Consider the following 16,589-nt stretch of genomic DNA (forward strand, 5'->3'; position numbering starts at 1 on the left):
GCATAAACTACAGATATACATGTATATATGTAGTTAAATAACCAAGCATGCGATACAACTGTTCTAGAAGGCATGTGCGTGAAACGTCTAGACCTAAGGAGAATAAAAGCAGCGCAAACTGAGGAATCAGTTTGATTTAAACTCGCTATTAGTGAAGTACTACTCCCAAAGTAGTCTACTAAACACCATTTTGCAATATATTGGAGTTATTTATTCAACAGTTCAGCGATTCGAACGGTAGCAGAAGGTGTATAATTATCAGCACTTTCCCAAAATTCGTTACAATAGATTACCAATCCATACTTAAATAAAGTTTTGAAACAGGTGATTGTAAAAATAAATAAAGGAATTTAAAGTCAGATGGTGTCTTATTATAAGTCCCATGCAAGACTCATGATCAGGTTAAAATATGACATACTATTCCTTATTATACCTGGTTCATAAACCTTATAATCAGGGCATTATCCTGAATGCCTTTTCTTATTATAACGTCTCATATAAGGCTGGCTTTAAGTGGGTTATAATCTTAATATAAAAGGTACTACTACAGCAAGTAGTGTCTCATGCCTTATGTAAGCCCTATTTTTCTTGTTCCATGAGCCCTAACATACGGGTGTTATATCCTACATAATGGCTTACTATTATTCCTTATGTTGGCCTTTTTTTTTATAAGGGTTTTAAGCGTTATACATAACGTTATCTTTCAGATAAACCTAATAGTACAGAAAGATGTATTATAATGAAAATTCCATACAACTTATATTTCTTATAAAATTAATGCACACAAGCCTTTTGGCCATATGAAATAAGTCTTTTATAAGGTTCAAATTTTTGACTGGAAATGTTTAGATATGTATTAATGCGTGTGAAGTTCACACTGTGATCGCTTGTTTGTGTCATATAATTATTACCATAAAATATTTTTATTTTCATTAAGGATTCATGAGCTTAACACCGGCTTATAATAATTGAATATTCAATTATTATGTATTTCTAAGAGAAACTGAAAAGAAAGAAACATTTACTGGCATATTGCGATGGTACCACTTCGAAAACCGCCAACGTAATCATCATCAGGCAATTTCGTAATATTTTATTACTATATGTCTGCTTAGTAAAAATTTGCAAAATCGGAGAATGACCACGCCCACTTTTTAAAAAAATATTTTTTTTAATTCAAATTTTAAAAGAAAAGTTAATATCTTTACAGTATATAAGTAAATTATGTCAACATTCAACTCCAGTAATGATATGTTGCAACAAAATACAAAAATAAAAGAAAATTTCAAAATGGGCGTGGCTCCGCCCTTTTTCAATTAATTTGTCTAGGATACTTTTAATGCCATAAGTCGAACAAAAATTTACCAATCCTTGTGAAATTTGTAGAGGCTTAGATTCTAGGACGATAACTGTTTTCTGTGAAAAAGGGCGAAATCGGTTGAAGCCACGCCCAGTTTTTATACACAGTAGACCGTCTGTCCTTCCGCTCGGCCGTTAACACGATAACTTGAGCAAAAATCGATATATCTTTATTAAACTCAGTTCACGTACTTATCTGAACTCACTTGTTTTGATGTAAAAAATGGCCGAAATCCGACTATGACCACGCCCACTTTTTCGATATCGAAAATTACGAAAAAAATGCCATAATTTTATACCAAATACGAAAAAAGGGATGAAACATGGTAATTGTATTGGTCTATTGACGCAAAATATAAAAGTTTTGCAGGGCGAAATCAAAAGCCCTTGGAATCTTAGAAGGAATACTGTTCGTGGTATTAAAAAAAAAATAAATAAATTAGCGGTACCCGACAGATGATGTTCTGGATCACCCTGGTCCACATTTTGGTCGATATCTCGAAAACGCCTTCACATATACAACTAAGGGCCACTCCCTTTTAAAACCCTCATTAATACCTTTAATGTGATACCCATATCGTACAAACAAATTCTAGAGTCACCCCTGGTCCACCTTTATGGCAATATCTTGAAAAGGCGTCCACCTATAGAACTAAGGCCCACGCCCTTTTAAAATACTCATTAACACCTTTCATTTGATACCCATATCGTACAAAGAAATTCTAGAGTCACCCCTGGTCCACCTTTATGGCGATATCTCGAAAAGGCGTCCACCTATAGAACTTAGGTCCATTCCCTTTTAAAATTATCATTAACACATTTTATTTGATACCCATATCGTACAAACAAATTCTAGAGTCAGGCCTGGGCCACCTTTATGGCGATAACCCTAAATGGCGTCCATCTGTAGAACTATGGCCCACTTCCTCTTAAAATACTCTTTAATACCTTCCATTTGATACACGTGTCATACAAACACATTCCAGGGTTACCCTAGGTTCTTTTTACAACATGGTGATTTTCCCTTACTTTGTCTCCACAGCTCTCAACTGAGTATGTAATGTTCGGTTACACCCGAACTTAGCCTTCCAGCCCCATTCATGAAATGTATGAAGTCTTCGGCACAGCCGAAGACTGTAGCGTCCTTACTTGTTTTATTTTCATTTTGGGCCTTTTGCAGGGAATTAATGTATGTATGCATGTGTGCAAATGTCGTTAGCTTAGTTCACAAAGGCCCTAACCCACAGATTTTGCGAAATTGCGTTTTTCACAGATTCTGATATGTCATATTAAAATACACGCGCTGTAAAAACTTTAATTTGTTAGATCCAATAACAACGGAGATATTTTGAGTTTGAAAGCTAAGCTCCGGGAGATGGACATTTTCAATATAAGTTGAAGGTATTGTTATAAGGGCGTGGCAAATTGCCAAAATGTAGTAAAAAATCAAAAAAATTTTGTTAACACTGCTATAAGTTTAAAAAGGATGGATCGATTAGAACATTTCTTCTTTGAAGTAAAACTTTGAAACATTTACCTTCGTTCTGCATAAAAAAAATACTTGATTGTTTCTAATATGAGCAATATTGTTTAAAAAGAGCAACAAAACGTTAAAATTCTTAAGCAAAAGTCTTATTTTTGTGGTATGTTGGTATGTATGTATATGCTAATGTTTGTGCACTTTTTTTTTTCTTGGACGTTGGGGTAGCGCACTACCCTCAAGTGGCCCAATGAAACCAGGCTAATCCTGTTCATGCGTCCGCTCCCCGTGGGACCGCCGTTAGGCATAACGTCACGGGGGGAAAGGCGATTTAGTCACCACTACCTCGTATTCGCATTTCTCTGCGCTCCCTTTCAGCATGCATCAATTTTGTCATTACAATAAAGACCATCTTGCTCACAGCAGTCCAACAATCTATTTGTCCGCACATTCGTGGAACTAAATTCGTAATGGAAGGCTCCTCTCCAAAAACTCTGTGTACAGTCTTTCGCCGTGAAAACGAGGGCGGTGAAACATGTTCTGCGCTTTCCAATTCGGAGGGACAGTGTGGACAGAAAGGATCCTCCTCTATCCCACGCTTATGTAGATATTCCTTGAAGCCGCCGTGCCCACTCAATATCTGTGTGAGGTGGTAATTTAGTTCGTCGTGTTTTCGCTCGTACCATTCCGCTATATTCCGGACTAGCATGAAGGTCCAGCGCCATTTTCTCGAATCTTCCCACCGTTCTTGCCACCTAACTATTGTTCGCGACTTTGCGCTTTTCTTAGCATCTTCAGATGGTCGGCTGAATCCAATGCCATACAGTTCGGCCATTTCACCTGAGAGTAGATCTTCTGAGATTTTCTTGGATAAAACATGGATCGCGTGGTCGGACACCGTCCGATAAGCACATGCTATTCGTATAGCAGTAATGCGATAGGCTGCTAATATATCTTTTTGGTGGACCATTTTAGATCCGTGCCATACTGGTGTTGCATATAATATTATAGGGCTGGTTACGTTGGATAATAGCTGACGGGTGCCTTCGCCTGGGCCGCCGATGTTGGCCATTATGCGCGTTAGTGCTCCACTAACTCTAGAAACTTTCTCCCCCACTGTCCTGAAGTGCTCCGTAAAAGTTAGTTTTGAGTCAATGATTACTCCTCAATATTTCAAGGAAGGCTTTGAATTTATTTGATAATCTCCTATGGTTAGGGCCAGCACATCCACAGCCCGCTTTGGGCTCACGAGAACCACTTCTGTCTTATTGCTAGCCATCTCCAGCCCTATATTCGTCAGCCATTCCTTTATTCTTCCCACGGCGTCATTACATAATTCTTGGAGCAGATCAAGTTTCTTGGCCATTGCTACTAACATAATATCATCTGCATAGCCAACAATTTCCGTGCCTCAGGGAAGTTCGATTTCGAGAACCTCGCGTTGATAGGTCCGGTAATCTTGTGTCGGAAAAAGAGTTTCATGTAGGCTGCTCTGATTTCGCCCTTTAATTTTCGCCATCACCGTTTTGTAAGCCAATCCCCAAGGATCAAGATCAGCACTATCCATCAGTTCCTTGAAGCAGGCTCTCTTGCTCTTCTTTATAGTATTTTTAAGCGTCGTTCTTTGGGATATGTAGGTATTGTGTAGCTCATCATATCGGGGCGACGCGCGTGCCCTCTGTGCCCTTCGCCGTGCCTTGTGGCATTTTGTTTGTGTGCTGAGATTTAATTTACCTATCTCTATACATACATATAAAGAAGGATGTATGTTTTATGCAGCTAATGGACTCCGAAAGCACTGCCCGATTTTATTCAAACTTGCAGAGTCGCTCATCGCTCAGTCATGGCAAAACGAAGAGTTTTCCTGTAAAGTTGCTTCCCGGAAAGTGGACCGAAACCCATGTGTTCTACCAAACTCTATTCACGGTTCGGTTTGCCTCAAATTTCGTATATAGAGGGCCGTAGAGAGAAAATCCGGGCCCGGGACTAAACTATTTACGGGCCCCCTATAAAAAATCCACTAATAAATTTGATTTACTTGAATTAATGACGTATCATTCATGAATCATTATTGATGGATTACATCAAAAAAATGGTTTGCCACATCAACTAAATGATTTTTGGACTAAGAGCTGACAATAAAATTAACACAGAATATTTACTATTTATACTATTTTATTGTAACGTAGAAATAACATTCTCTTTTAGAAGCCACATATTCTTTCAAATAATCTGCTCTAGTTATTTGGTAACATTTTAATACATTTCTGATTAATTGAATGATGATTATAAATTTTAATTATTCAATATAGAAAGTTCGAATATCAAAGAGTGGCTTTTCTTGCTTTTTTCGCTGCAAAATTTTTATAACAATATCAAAATGTAACTGTCTTGCCAAAATACCACAAAGCGTGGCAAGTCCTGAAACTCACTCTTGAGATGAACACGTTCTATGAAAGTTTTTGATTCTTGAAAGGACGCTGAAGGAACGTTCTGCACTAGCTACAGTGACAGGTATAGTATAGTGCAAAAGATACGTAAAGCAACACAAATGTTGGGGAAAATCGTATACAGATTTTGACCATATGTAGATGACATTTATCAATTCCAATGGTGACATACCTTTATCAACATTTGCTTCGTAAATGTGTTTCAAGTGAACTAATTCGCATTCTAAGCTTTGAGAAATGTCCGAATTGTATTCTTCGACAAATTTTGCTGCGCTCGTCCGAACCGTAGTTTCATCCATGTCTTCAAATTGTCACAAAAAGGAAAACGTCTCGCTCAAATTTCTCATAGCTGCACATCGTTCAGTAATGCCAATGATTACCGAACCAACGATCACCAAAAATGTATTGTTTTTAAAATCAGACTCTGGATCATCCGTAATCATCTCACTTCCATTATCTTCAAAACGTCTTTTGGGTTTTCTCTTTCGAATGTCCGAAAACTTTGGCGAGATGTTCAATTTAATGGCAACTGTTTTTCATTCGTTTCAAATTGTTTCCCATTGGTTCCTGATCAACTTCAAATCAGCTAATAAGGCATCTAGATGTCGGACCTCAACATCTATGGTGGCGTCTCTAGCTTGGAGGACCACGTTTCTTTCATTAATGGTAGTCAGTATTTTGAACCAAATTGAGGACAGCAAGATATATTCTAACTTGTTGATGTACTTGAAAATGTCGGTAACATCGCCGTATGCTTGCGCAGTCAAATTTGGCTGAAAGACTATGACGGTACATTTTTTGAGGATGCCCATCGTTGTGGACTGCTGCTGAAAATAGTAAAACATTTTTGTACAACGTCTAAGAAAGTAATTGCAGCCGTACAACATTCTGCAGCATCAGCACCACATAAATTCAGACTGCGGGTTGGACAAGGCGAGTAATCTTTTAATGGTATTTCATGTTTACCTAGAGTATGGCAAATTAAATCAGCGATTTCCTGACCAGTTTTTGGGTTACAATCCACGAAAGCCAAAAACCGTTCTTGAATTGTAAAAGTTGTTGCTTTCGAATTGAAATGGAGTTAGCAAAATGAACGTAGTCAACGTGACTAGCATCAGGCATAGCATCAACGATAATAGCAAAATACTTGGCTTTCTTGCCTTGATCTAATATAGTTCCCTCACGTGCTTTGCACAAATTTCTATAAACTAGTTCTAAATGTCTGGGGAAAGATAGTGAAGTTGTAAACGTTTTTGCTGCTGTTGTGAAATCCAAACCTTCTCCAAATGATCTCTAGGTATCGGATCATAATGGCTTATGAGATCTTAGATGCCCAAAAAATGTCTATTGTTGCGTTCACCAATATATAAACCTTCGCCTTTGATAGCTAGGCCTCTTTCACCCAAAAATAGAATAGTGTCCAAAATTCTATATAACATGTCTTTCCACTTTTCAGTTTCAGTGATTAGCGGGTCATTGATAGGTGTATCAATTGTAGCCTCCTTTTGAATTAGATTTTGCAAAGATCGGCATTGAATATAACATTTTCATGTGATGGCAGTTTATCATATAGCTTCTTCCGTACCTGAAATTTCAAATATCCGCATAACAAATTTTAGGTCGATATTGGTTCTTAATAGGCGACATGATAGGCAATAAAAAGCATTGCTACTGGCACTCCACACTAACCAGTCACGCTCCACTTTCTCTCCATTTGGTAAGATTCTGTTTAACAACGAGGTAGGAAATGCCTCGTCATGACAATCAGGTGGAAAAATAAGAGGACACTTTTGATGACCTCGTAGAATTATTTCGTTGACTTCTTCAGATCGCAAAAACTCATTATTCACGGTACCGATTCCGAAGTCGTTTAAATAATCTGGACTTTGATACAGTTGGTGGTATTGTTGGAAGACATTTTGAAGATGAACCTTCATCAGTGTCACCACGAAAACTTTACGATTTCGGATTCATGTAAACATACATTTTTGTTGATATTTTTATTGTCTCCTCAGGTCCAGGCAAACAACCATTATCAATATTCCTTGCTTTTGAAATTCGGCTTAAAATTTGCACATGGAACAACTAAAGACTATCCTGAATTAAAAAAAAATGTCTTAGTACCTCTAAATGGCGGGCTCCCTGAGAAAACCCGGGCCCGGGGAAAACCCCCACACCCACCGCCCACCCCCCCCCCCCCCCCCCCTGTCGTCGGGCCTGGGTATATATATGGTATTTACAAGACTTGGACGAAGATAGAGAGTTAAAGCCAAATTAAACTTCCTTAACCTTAACGCCATAATCGTAACCATACCCATATCCATAACCATCTCCAATGTGATCGAATAATGGTGCCTCAACCTAAAAATCGTGAAAATTTCATAAAAATGAAGAAAACGCAAAAAGTGCCCAACATAAAAAAAAAATAAGTCTTTTAGCCATAAGGTATCCAAAACAATGAATAAAATCTACAAAAAGTTATTAAATTCACCAACTCAAATATTTTTAGGTTATGGATATGGCGAAAAATCAAAAACCAATTGGTTGGCTATGGTATGGTTATGGCGTTATGGTATGGCACCATTAATCGATTACATTGATTTCCATAAGGTAGGTTCGATCAGCTGTTTTATCTGGTTATGTTTTTATTGTTATAAGTCACCATTAATTGGCCCCTTAGACGGAAATAGAGCAGAAGAAAAGAGACGGAAAGGGAGAAAGATACGCATAGAAAGAGAATGGCATGGGGAGGAGTGAATAAATGGTCAAGAAAAAGCGGGAGGGAGATTAAGAGGTAAACACTTCTTAAAACTTATGCAGATAGGCGAAAGTTAGGGCAGAACAACATCTGCCGGGTCCGCTAGTGTAAAAATAAAATGTCTCTTGTTTCTTCTGTGAAATTTAAAATTTTCTTGGTTAAGGCGTCTGTGAATTAAGCTACCCTTCAAAAAACGCGAGTACTCCATAAATAATGTAAGGAATACTCCTTTGGGAGTATAGGAGTATTCCAAAACTAATCTGTATTCATACAAAAAATGTGCTCCAATTAACATTGCGATGTCCTAGGAGAGGAGTGAGTATTCCATAGAGTACATACGTGAGAGTACTTTCCAAAGTACTTTCACTGTAGTACTCCATGGAGTACCCACAGAGGATCATATGCCAAAGTACTAAAGAGGAATTGTGTCGGAAAGAATTATCGGAATGAATTTAATTTAAAATGAATGTAAATGAAGAGTGGCAATACAACTTTTATATTTTTTACTACGAATAATCTTATGTTATTTAGCATTTGCGTGAATAAAGAAACTAATATATCTCTATACTATTGTATGTATACATAAAACCAGTGCGCGTTTGCTTTTATCAGAGTTGCCATAGTAAAATTTTATTATCAGTTATTTGTATGCAATATTTTACTCTTGGCAACTCTGTTCGATCGTCATCATGTCGTGATCACGGTCGTTAAAAAACGACCAATGATCGGCTGATGGTGGTCCGCAAACGCATTGCAAAGGAGTATTGTTAGAGTACTCCAACATGAAGAAAATGGAACACGTAATCCAACAATTTTTGCAGGGTATAACGATATGTCCTTATGTATGTATATACGTTTGTGTGTAGCCATTAGCAAGTATGAATAATAATACAGTACCGTTATGTTAATGCATAAAATTTGTGTCATCGACAACAATCAACCCAACTAAAGAAACAATAACAAGTAAAAACAAGTAAGGACGGGAGTATAAAATAAAAAATGGCAAAAAACCCCCTTATCTGAACGATCGGTTGTATGGATATATATTATATATAGCTCCGATCGAAACGATTTTTACAGGAAATCTTCTATGATATATTAGAATATATATCACCAAGTATCACGTTTTTATATTGGAAACTAAGGGAGAAATGGCCAAAAACCTTTTTATCTGAACGATCGGTTGTATGGGATAGGTATACACTATATACATAGGCTGCGATCAAAGTGATTTCTTCAGGAAATCTTCTATGATATATTAGAATAAATATCACCAAATTTAACGTTTTTATATTGGAAATTAAGGGAGAAATGGCTAAAAATCTTTCTATCTGAACGATCGGTTGTATGGGATATATATTATATATAGCTTCGATCGAAATGATTTTTTCATGAAATCTTCTATGATATATTAATATAAGTTCATGTGTTTTACAAGGAAGTCCTTCCAATCCCATGGTTATGTTATTGGCGACTATGTAATCAAGCAAGTAACTAATTTTATTGATTTAGGCGTTACAATGGATCCAAAACTCGATTTTAAACTTCATATTGAATCTTGCGTGCATAGCGCTGAAGGTACTTTGGCTTTCGTTAAACGTTGGTCTAAAGAATTCAATGACCTATACGTTACAAAAACTCTTTTATATCATTGGTCAGGCCTACTTTGGAATACGCTTCAATAATTTGGAATCCGCGTTATCAGGTTCATTCTGACAAGCTGGAATCGGTCCAGAAACAATGTTTGCTTTTCGCTTTAAAACACTTACCATGGGATCCTTCTAAAAATCTTCCGCCCTATTGCAGCCGATTAAAACGAATACAGCTGCCCACATTGCAGAGCCGCAGGGAGATGCTTGGTGTCTTATTTATTGTAAAACTAATAAATAGTTCATTTTTGCTTGGTGAAATTAATTTTAACGTTCCTATAAGGCCATCTAGACATTTTCAATCAATTTTTGTAGCTACATGCAGGTCGAATTATGAAATGCACGAACCACTTCGCTGTTTATGTCGTGATTTTAATAAACACTGTAAAAATTTAGACGTCTGCGACTCGTTTCTTGGTATTAAAAAATACCTTTTAACTACATTAAATTTGTAATTCGAAATGAAGCAAAGAACGCTAAACCGTAATAATACTGTTCAACCCTCTGTTTCAAATATGAAGTACCAGTTACTTGAAACTTGTTGGCAAAATTGCGTTGTGATCATTATTTTTATATGTATGTAATGAAATTCTGTATAAATTATATTCTGTATATATTTTACCTACTATTAATTTGCTCTATTGTCAATTTCATAAATTATTATTTAATAGCTCCTCACGAGTACATTTTAACACATTTACATTTTAACTTTTGCTTACTTCTAAGTTTATAATTGAAATTGTCAAGCGTTTAATTAAATACTGTTTAAATATTAAACTATTAAATATTAAAATTGATGACTGTTTATGCTGTTTACATCGTGTATTACATCTGTGAATTAAGTGTCGGTATATTTGGTCTGTTTAATTGTTTAATTTGTAGACTGATAAATAAATAAATTAAAAAAATAAAATAAATAAAAATAAAATTAGAATAAATATCGCCAAGTTTAAGGTTTTATATTGGAAATTAAAAGCGAAATTGCCAAAAATCTTTTTATCTGAACGATCAGTTGTATGGGATATATACTATATATAGCTCCGATCAAAGTGATTTTTTCAGAAAATCTTCTGTGATATATTAAAATATATATCACCGAGTTTCACGTTTATACTTTCTAAATTGCGGCAGGAATGACAAAAGTCGTCTTATCCGAACGATCGGTTGTATGGGAGATATATGTTATAGTGGTCCGATCCTACCGCATCCGACAAATATTTAATATAATACAAAAAAACATCCTTGTGCCAAATTTCATTGAGATATCTCAAAATTTGAGGGACTAGTTTGCGTTCAAACAGACAGACGGACGGACGGACAGACGGACATGGCTATATCAACTCAGTTCGTCGCCCTGATCAATTCGGTATACTTAATGGTGAGTCTATCTTCTATATTTCTCAACGTTACAAACATCGGACCAAAGTTAATATACCATTTCATGTTCATGAAAGGTATAATGATTATTACATCCCAGTATTTGTGATAAAGATGTGTTAGCGAGGATTGTATTAAGTTGATAGAGATATTCATATTTACGTAGATGTATAGCTATATATAAATATGCGTACGATTATGTAAATATGCGTACGACTATGTCTTTTGAGTACCAATTTCAAATATACATTCAAACATTTATTTTCCAACATATTAATCTCACATGCCATACAAAAAACCCATTGGGAAAACAAGCATTTGAATAGTTTAAAAGTGGACAGCCTGAAAATATGTTATCATTTATTGCAACGATATACCTTCAATAAGACTTTTTCCATGTTTTTCTTTTTTTCTCAATTCTTCTTTGAAGGTAAAGTCGATTTTCCCATTCTGCTTGGGTGTGAATAGGGATAGAATCTGCCTTAGAATGTACCTTTATTCCTTGCCAAAATGTTCATATTAACCTAAATTTCGTACAGCTAATAACCACTACAATAATCTACAAGGTACGCCCTTGATATCACAGAAAGGGCCGTTAACGTTCCGGTTAACTTTTCTCCCGCATGATCTATGGGTTATCTTCTTGTGGCACTGTGCGAACCAGGACGGGTATGATAAATAATATATAGAGCGTTATCGTTTTTCGTCGAGGGAAGACTTTACTTCGTTCTCCGGAGGATAACGTTTTACAAATAGACGAAGTCTTTTGCAGTTTTTGGACTGTCACATTGTCTGAAGCCTCGGTTGATTTGAAAAAGCTCGTTTAGGTCGTTCCCAATCCTTGAGGATACAATAGTGCTGATGAGTGTAATTTGACAAGGCACGAAACTTTAATTCAGATATACCAGCACACAGGAAACTCCGTTTAGAGCACTCTGGAGCTTTAAAGGCTACAAATGGATTGCGCTTACAAAATCTTTTGTTATACGCCTCCTCGAAGATTTGACCTGTAGTCAAAATCAGCATCAATGACTGGACACTATCGGTTTTTTGACCCAGGACTGCAGTATTTCGCACAATAATGACCAGGCTGTGTCCAATGTATTTCGTACTGATTAGGTATCGCATTTCTCATAATTTGTTCCAATCAAGAGGCATGCGTTCGTCCAACTATATTTTACACAAGAGTGCAATATATATTGCTCTAAACTTTTTGCATCCGCCTTTGAACAGACATCTTGTTATGTCTGTGTAAATAAATGCGTGTAAAAATAGTTCAAGGTAATCTAGAGCGCAGTTTTCTATGCAGATCACCCTCGATTTAACGGCTGTTGAGTTATAAGCTTTATTTGCTCCTTTCCTGTACCAATTTTTAGCGCTCTAGCTGAATTCTCAATGGTTTTGAACTCCGATTAGAATGCGCTGGGGCAGTCAGCTAATACAAATATGGGAGCTCCATATTTTCAAGTTTGTATTACTTATCTGTAAGCCTCAATTTTAATGAAATGCGTTTGGTAAAGCTATCACATAGTACTACCAGTCTTTCTTCATTAAATATGGCCTAAACTTAAGGATCTTGTAGCCTCTGTTGAATGAAAGAAATTCCATTTCGGTCGGCTGACAGGCAATCTTCATGGCTGGGTAGGCCAGTTTTTCCGATCGTTAGCGTCTGGAGACATCAGAAAGTACATTTAACAGGGGAACAAAAATCAAAAGAAGACAGTTGCCGTACCCATGCCGCTATAAGGTAACAGCAACCAGTGAGATGGCGCCTGATTTTGGCGCCGGTTATGGAAGCAGATTTATCGATACCGATTTGGATAAGGCCAATGTATGCAAGAGAATGAAGATGCTTCGTATCAAGCAAAAAAGGTTTGGGATCACTTTAATCCAGGCTAAGAACGAAGAAGCAGCTGAAACGCTTTGCTGGAGATCTAAACTCGTTCAAACGGCTAACAGCCTACTAAGTACCGAAAGTAATTGAGCATATTACATTTTTCCTACCGGGAGCAGAAAAGGTGTGTTTATTCATCAAACACGTTTGCAAGTGTATGCGTGGGTTAGCGAAAGTATGGACTTCAACGTTGCCGTTGCTTCAATACAGATGATGGCGTTTTGGTTGGTATAAAATTTTAATTACATAATTTAGATGTTACTAGACTATTGTTACATAAATTATGATAAATGCTTGCGGCTTGGCTAAAACTTTGTTTGTTTATAGCTTACCAATGTGAGGAATATGCCAAATGAATAAACCGAATGATTTTATGCTTTAATTACAATTATAACTTTAATGAAAAAACAAGTAAGGAAGGCTAAGTTCGGGTGTAACCGAACATTACATACTCAGTTGAGAGCTATGGAGACAAAATAAGGGAAATCACCATGTAGGAAAATGGACCTAGGGTAGCCCTGGAATGTGGTTGTATGACATGTATATCAAATGGAAGGTATTAAAGAGTATTTTAAGAGAGAGTTCTATTGATGGACGCCATTTAGGGATATCGCCATAAAGGTGGACCAGGGCTGACTCTAGAATTTGTTTGTACGATATGGGTATCAAATGAAAGGTGTTACTGAGCATTTTAAGAGGGAGTGGGCCTTAGGTCTATCGGTGGACGCCTTTTCGAGATATCGCCATTAAGGTGGACTAGGGGTGACTCTAGAATGTGTTTGTACGATATGGGTATCAAAGGTGGTAATGAGTATTTTAAAAGGGAATGGGCTTTAGTTCTATAGGTGAACGCCTTTTCGAGAAATCGCCATAAAGGTGGACTAGGGGTGACTCTAGAATATATTTGTACGATATGGGTATCGAATGAAAGCTGTTAATGAGTATTTTGAAAAGGAGTGATCCTTAGTTCCATAGGTCGACGCCGTTTCGAGATATCGCCATAAAGGTGGACCAGGGGTGTCTCTAGAATGTGTTTGTACGATATGAGAATCAAATGAAAGGTGCTACTGAGCATTTTAAGAGGGAGTGGGCATTAGGTCTATAGGTGGACGCCTTTTCGAGATATCGCCATTGGGGTTGGCCAGAAGTGACTCTAGAATGTGTTTGTACGATATGGGTATCAAATGAAAGGTGGTAATGAGTATTTTAAAAGGGAGTAATCCTTAGTTCAATAGGTGGACGCCTTTTCGAGAAATCGCCATAAAGGTGGACCAGGGGTGACTCTAGAATATGTTTGTACGATATGGGTATCGAATGAAAGCTGTTAATGAGTATTTTGAAAAGGAGTGATCCTTAGTTCCATAGGTCGACGCCGTTTCGAGATATCGCCATAAAGGTGGACCAAGGGTGTCTCTAGAATGTGTTTGTACGATATGAGAATCAAATGAAAGGTGTTACTGAGCATTTTAAGAGGGAGTGGGCATTAGGTCTATAGGTGGACGCCTTTTCGAGATATCGCCATTAGGGTGGGCCAGAGGTGACTCTAGAATGTTTGTACGATATGGGTATCAAACGAAAAGTGTTACTGAGCATTTTAAGAGGGAGTGGGCATTAGGTCTATCGGTGGACGCCTTTTCGAGATATCGCCATTAAGGTGGACTAGGGGTGACTCTAGAATGTGTTTGTACGATATGGGTATCAAAGGTGGTAATGAGTATTTTAAAAGGGAATGGGCTTTAGTTCTATAGGTGAACGCCTTTTCGAGAAATCGCCATAAAGGTGGACCAGGGGTGACTCTAGAATGTTTGTACGATATGGGTATCAAACGAAAGGTGTTACTGAGCATTTTAAGAGGGAGTGGGCATTAGGTCTATAGGTGGACGCCTTTTCGAGATATCGCCATTAGGGTTGGCCAGAAGTGACTCTAGAATGTGTTTGTACGATATGGGTATCAAATGAAAGGTGGTAATGAGTATTTTAAAAGGGAGTAATCCTTAGTTCAATAGGTGGACGCCTTTTCGAGATATCGCCATAAAGGTGGACCAAAGGTGTTACTGAGCATTTCAAGAGAGTGTGGGCATTAGGTCTATAGGTGGACGTCTTTTCGAGATATCGCCATTAGGGTGGGCCAGGGGTGACTCTAGAATGCTTGTACGATATGGGTATGAAACGAAAGGTGTTACTGAGCATTTTAAGAGGGAGTGGACATTAGGTCTATAGGTGGACGCCTTTTCGAGATATCGCCATTAGGGTGGGCCAGGGGTGACTCTAGAATGTTTGTACGATATGGGTATCAAACGAAAGGTGTTACTGAGCATTTTAAGAGGGAGTGGACATTAGGTCTATAGGTGGACGCCTTTTCGAGATACCGCCATTAGGGTGGGCCAGGGGTGACTCTAGAATGTTTGTACGATATGGGTATCAAACGAAAGGTGTTACTGAGCATTTTAATAGGGAGTGGGCATTAGGTCTATAGGTGGACGCCTTTTCGAGATATCGCTATTAGGGTGGGCCAGGGGTGACTCTAGAATGTTTGTACGATATGGGTATCAAACGAAAGGTGTTACTGAGCATTTTAATAGGGAGGGGGCATTAGGTCTATAGGTGGACGCCTTTTCGAGATATCGCCATTAGGGTGGGCCAGGGGTGACTCTAGAATGTGTTTGTACGATATGGATATCAAATTAAAGGTATTAATGAGGGTTTTAAAAGCGAGTGGCCCTTAGATGTATATGTGAAGGCGTTCTCGGGATATCGACCAAAATGTGGACCAGGTGATCCAGAAAATCATCTGTCGGGTACTGCTAATTTATTTATATATGGAATACCACTAACAGTATTCCTGCCAAGATTCCAAGGGCTGTTGATTTCGCCTTGTAGAACTTTTTCATTTTCTTCTACTTAATATGGTAGGTGTCACACCCATTTTACAAAGTTTTTTCCAAAGTTATATTTTGCGTCAATAAACCAATCCAGTTACAATGTTTCATCCCTTTTTTCGTATTTGGTATAGAATTATGGCATTTTTTTATTTTTCGTAATTTTCGATATCGATAAAGTGGGCGTGGTTATGGTCGGATTTCGGCCATTTTTTATATCGAGATAAAGTGAGTTCAGATAAGTACGTGTGCTAAGTTTAGTAAAGATATATCGATTTTTGCTCAAGTTATTGTGTTAACGGCCGAGCGGAAGGACAGACGGTGGACTGTGTATAAAAACTGGGCGTGGCTTCAACCGATTTCGCCCTTTTTCACAGAAAACAGTTATCGTCCTAGGAGCCAAGCCTCTACCAAATTTCACAAGGATTGGTTAATTTTTGTGCGACTTATGGAATTAAAAGCATCCTAGACAAATTAAATGAAAAAGGGCGGAGCCATGCCCATTTTGAAATTTTCTTTTATTTTTGTAATTTGTTGCAGCACATCACTACTGGAGTTGAATGTTGGCATAATTTACTTATATGCTGTAAAGATATTAACTCTTCTTTTAAAATTTGAATTTAAAAAAAATTTTTTTTAAAAAGTGGGCGTGGTCGTTCTGCGATTTTGCTAATTTTTATTAAGCAGACATAAAGTAATAAGGGTAATGTTCCTGCCAAATTTCATCATGATATCTTTAACGA

The 16,589-nt window shown here is 37.4% G+C and overlaps 1 protein-coding gene across 4 annotated transcripts in view; it reads right to left on the reverse strand.

Annotated features, from left to right (window-relative positions):
• The window catches only part of LOC137248847 (uncharacterized), a 58,245-nt gene that overhangs the window by 32,177 nt on the left and 9,479 nt on the right, over positions 1-16,589 (reverse strand). Inside the window, exon 2 of one of the 4 annotated variants that reach the window (XM_067779742.1) lies at positions 13,300-13,373. The exons of the other annotated variants lie outside the window; for them this stretch is intronic. The gene's annotated coding sequence lies outside the window, so the exon portion shown is untranslated. The remainder of the gene's footprint in view (positions 1-13,299; positions 13,374-16,589) is intronic. 4 annotated transcript variants of the gene reach the window in all.

The sequence above is a fragment of the Eurosta solidaginis genome, chromosome 4, assembly GCF_040869045.1.
Source record: "Eurosta solidaginis isolate ZX-2024a chromosome 4, ASM4086904v1, whole genome shotgun sequence".
Taxonomy (NCBI): domain Eukaryota; kingdom Metazoa; phylum Arthropoda; class Insecta; order Diptera; family Tephritidae; genus Eurosta; species Eurosta solidaginis.